The sequence below is a fragment of the Tasmannia lanceolata genome, unplaced genomic scaffold (assembly GCF_043159265.1).
Source record: "Tasmannia lanceolata isolate RefF3 unplaced genomic scaffold, GAP_Taslan_0.1 ptg000023l, whole genome shotgun sequence".
Taxonomy (NCBI): Eukaryota; Viridiplantae; Streptophyta; class Magnoliopsida; order Canellales; family Winteraceae; genus Tasmannia; species Tasmannia lanceolata.
This window is the reverse complement of record NW_027518700.1, coordinates 12866719-12869906: the sequence shown is the minus strand read 5'-3', so window position 1 is coordinate 12869906 and position 3188 is coordinate 12866719.

Genomic DNA, 3188 nt, shown 5'->3' with positions numbered 1-3188 from the left:
CGAAATTTTATTCTCTCTCTGTCTCTTTCGCTGGCGCGCAAAAAGAGTGGTTTCGTTAAAGGAATTTGCTAGGGACCATTGCTGAAAGGAATTTTGCGGATGGATATTGCATGTGAGAGCAGCCACCCAGGCTCACTTTTCAGTAGATTTTGTCTTATTAGTTAGTCATCTGAGGTGGCTTCTCTTACATGGAATAACCAGCCGCGAAATGCCTTTCTGTGATGGTTCCTAGCAAATGCTATTGTTAGATTACTTAATTCGACGGTTTTGGAATAATGCCAATGTTTGGAAATGATTGTTGGTACCCTTTTTTTGGATCTTACTTCATTAATCAATTTTAGGGAGTTTTTATATGGTGTGTGGCCAAATGGTCCAGTATTTTTCAAAAATTATTGTACGGCCCCGTACCATAGGATGATCCAAACCGTCCATTTGATGTGCTTCAAAGTAAATAGGTTATGCCCAAAAATCATTACCATAGGATGATTCAAACCGTCCGATCTATAGAGGTTTCGATAATATCCAAACGATCTTCCTTTGGAAATAACTTTTCGATCACAATCTATTTCTCTATAGATCGGATGGCTACGATCATTTTATGGAAATGATTTTCTGGACACGACCTATTTATGTTGTTTTTTTTGTTTTTTTTTTGAAATGGCTGAAAGATTTCATTAGAAAAGGTAGTGGGCCGAGGAGGACCACCCCTGAAAGTACAAGAGATAATACAACAATAAAAATTACAGTGAAACTCTCAAGGAGGGAGGACCACTCCAATTCCATACGACTAACCCCACCTCTAGCCAAAGAATCCGCCTCCCCACTTGCATATCTCCGCAAATGATTGAAAACAATAGTAGAATCTGAGATTAGACTAACTATTTCATTAAAACTAGAATAAAATCTCCAAGGAGACAACACCGCTCCCTCAATCATCGAATCACATTGAGTGAATCACCCTCCATAATAATGCAATCCATTTTTGCACATCAAATGTACAGGTTGGATCATCCTATGGAGTGGACTATACAATAATTTTTGAAAAATATTGGACTATGCTACCATACATAATATATAGCTTCACTAAATCACTATAGAAAATATGGGAATTGTAGGACCGTTCCTTTGGACTGTTCTTTGCAAAAGGAACAGGCCTCACTCGGCCGTGTCTTCAGTATGATCCCTTTCTAAATAGCTTTATCCAAAGCAACAGCCCTTCGCACGGTCGTGTCTTCAGTATCTCCTCTTTCTCCATAGCTTTATCGGGCTATAAGAGCCTTCAACAAATAATATTTGGAAGAGTCTAAAATAAAGAGGAGAGTGTCATTATCGAATCAAGGGAGTTTGAATATAATTACCTTTAGGCCCTGAATGATTTAGTTTACCATACAGGTACACTATGATATGAACCATGTATCTTTTTTCTGTAACAACAAGGCTATGCATGGGTCTAAGATGGTGGGCCCCTCCCATGAAAACATGAGGTGAAAAATGATGGGCCCATCCTATGCATGAGTTTAGCCAGAGTTAGTGGGCCCTACCCTATGCATAGTTTGTGTGGAGAAGGTGGCCCACCCTATGAAAATATGAGGTGTAAAATGTTGGGCCCCACCTACGCTATACATGAGTGTATATTGGTGGGATCACCCATAAAAATGAGGTGTAAAATGGTGAACCATAGACTATGTATTGTTTGGGTGGAGTTAGAGGCCCCACCATGTTATGCATGAGGTATGGAAAAATAACCATAAAGAAAATTATGGTAAAAAATTCTCATGGAAAAAGTTTTCCAATAAAAAAATTTCAAGAAAAGAAAACGATTAACAGTGGAAAGAAACGCTCATTATATACAATAGAGAAACGATAGATAGATAGATAGATAGATATACAGATGCCTCTTCATTTTTATGTCATTGATAGTAGGGTTGCAACTCGGGTCGGGCGGGTCTGGTTTTCTAGAACCCTACCCTACCACCATCTCGGGTCGGGTCGGTTTTAGAAGAATCCACGATTCGTAAACCCGGCCCTACCCGAGATAGTTTCTTGGGTCGGGTCGGGTTTTTTTAGATTTTCGCACTGAGCTTCATGCAGACAAATGAGAAGATTGTTCTAAACAGACTTTGGAGATTAGCTGATCTAATGCTCTGCAGTTTTTGTTGAAGTATATATTTAACCGTACTTCTAATGTTTTATCTCCAATTGATTACTCCTTGCAAGACAAGACAGAGAGAGGGAAGAAGGAACACAAGAGAGAGAGGGAAATGCGTAGCTTTCTATTTTTGTCAGTTATGTTATGGTAAAAGGTAGTGTGATATATCGGCCCCTTTTTTATTTAGGACAGCCCCTCTAGTGTATTTATGAGTACTCTTTTAAACTAAATGGGGTTGTCCCAGGTAAGAAAAGGAGGCGAATATTTCATGTCCCTTTTGATAGGATACAAAAGCCGATAAAAAAAAAAAATGAAGTCGGGTTTTCCGGGTTTTCGGGTTTTACCCCTTAAAACCCGAACCCACCCGAAAAAGCTACGGGTTTTTTAAAGTAAAACCGGCCCAACCCAAAACCCACGCTCTTGGAACCCGATCCATGTGTTTTTCGGGTTGGGCTGACGCGGGCCGGGTAAAATCAGACCCAAGTTGCAACCCATTGATAGTGATCTTTACCAGATAAAGACAACAATAAGCGTGTGTTCTTATAAATAAAGGGCCTACCAAGTCACAGAGAGAGAAAGAGAGCATACAAGTGGATAATCTCAGCTAACCAAAGATGGGGGTTCATTAAAATCTTTGTATAATAACTGGTGCAATAACTCATTGTATAATGTCCAAGGTTTTAAATTTCGACCGAAATCTGAAATTTTGGGTTTCGGTCAATAATGAAACCGAAATCGATTATACCCGAAACTATAGTTTATTTTGGCCGAAATTTCAAAATTTCGGTCAAAATTTCGTTTATCCCGAAATTTCGGTCGAAATAAACTAGGAGAAAAAATAGCCGTTGAATAGATTTCGTCGAAATTTCGGCCAAAGGTTTCGGTGACCACCGAAAGCATTCCAAAACCGAAATTTGAAACCTTGACCATGTCTTGGGGCACATTTCTCCCTCCTCCCAGCTCCTCTTTTCGTTGACATTAAATGAATATCATTGGCCTTTAAGATTACATGAATGGCTTGTTTATAGGCTACTATCGA